The sequence below is a fragment of the Chlorocebus sabaeus genome, chromosome 17 (genome assembly GCF_047675955.1).
Source record: "Chlorocebus sabaeus isolate Y175 chromosome 17, mChlSab1.0.hap1, whole genome shotgun sequence".
Classification (NCBI taxonomy): domain Eukaryota; kingdom Metazoa; phylum Chordata; class Mammalia; order Primates; family Cercopithecidae; genus Chlorocebus; species Chlorocebus sabaeus.
In genome coordinates, this window is record NC_132920.1 from 57,582,635 (window position 1) to 57,584,174 (window position 1,540).

The window sequence follows — 1,540 nt, forward strand, 5'->3', positions numbered from 1 at the left end:
TTCCTTCCAAACAGAGCCCAGCAAGAAACTGCCATTGATTTTTTTTAGAGCGAGTTGTGGAGAAAGATCAATGCCAGGAACAGTAAAAACTGGTTTTCACCTTGAAGAATTCAGAAAGTGTTCGTTCTGAAATTAATAGACTTATAAACATTTCTAACACCCATAGGCATTTTTCTTACTAATGTGGTACTCGATGTATAAAGCCAACTCTGTAATTGTAATGGGAATACTTATTTTTGCAGCCAAGGCTTAAGAGTAAAGTTCCTGCTTACTCTTTCTGAAATTCTTACAGTTATCTATCCCAGCTGCTTTGCTTGATTCTGTTTCTGCTGTTGATTTACTTTTGGACTCAATATCAATACGTATAATAGGGTTTTGGCTTTTCTGTTATCCCAGGCACTCTAGCATAAAACTCTAGCATAGGACATTTATAGGTTAGGTGTTAATCTACCCTAACCTAAGAGTCTGGAGACTTAGATTTAAAGAAGTCACAAGCCCAGCCTCACAAGGCTATTAAATGATAGATGCATATTTGCTCAAGTTTAAGTCTTATTTACTATTTATTTATAGGAAGTAGGATTTATTGGTGGGCAGAAAGAGGAGGGGGCACAGTGGAAAGTCTCATGAATGTAGGACCTGTCACTGGTCCAGGAGGCCACAATTGGGGATGTATTAGGGTGCTGCAAAAGAAATTACTTTTAATGGCAAAATCCACAATTATATTTGATCCTACAGCTATTTGGGATGAGCTGCATCTCAGCCACCATGCCTTCAAATTCATCTGACTGGAACTTGGTAAAGCCCCACTTCTTTGAGATGCGAATCATCTGCTGGTGAAGCAACTTGAACTTGGCCCTGTATAAGGCCTCAGTCACATGCTCCTTGTTCTGCAGTTTGGTGCGAATGGACACGTGAATTGGCTAACGTGAACCCTGGCCATGGTGCCCTGTAGCTTTCCAAAGGCATCTTCCATACCCATCTGGAGCCTGTCACCTCTAGCACAGGACAACATCTTTCTGTTGTGAATGACTTGGAAGGGGTGGAACCACACTAGGATATGAAAGCCAACTTTGCTGCAAGTTGTTATCACGTATCTGTTGGCCCAAATGTGGACATCCTCCGGTGCTTCAGAGAAAAGCTGCTCATATTCATCTGGCACCATGTAGCCTCAGAGTGGAAACTCAACCATTTTTGCTTTTTTCTGTTCCAGGTCAAAAATGCGAATCTTGGCACCAGGAACACCTCTGCAGAAGCCAGACTTTAGGTATGTTTTGTTTTTACATTATCAGTAATACCTAGTGGGGTGTTCCATGGAGATACCAGAATCTTAAGTGGCATGCCAAATGAAAAGTGAGGAAGTCTTATTTAATGTACACTTTTTAATTTTATTTGTGGCATCGATATATTTTATACATTTGAATTTAGATAGAGTGTATGCAAATAACGCTTTTATGGGTATCATCTCTCTCTACCAATCTGCCAAATAGCAGAGGTGTAGGTTGATTTAGTTAAGAATACAATAACCTTGATAAATAGGTGG

At 40.1% G+C, this 1,540-nt stretch overlaps 1 pseudogene; it reads right to left on the reverse strand.

Annotated features, from left to right (window-relative positions):
- Nucleotides 1–698: 698 nt before the first annotated feature.
- LOC103243995 (large ribosomal subunit protein uL16-like) lies at nucleotides 699–1,282 on the reverse strand (annotated as a pseudogene).
- Nucleotides 1,283–1,540: the final 258 nt, after the last annotated feature.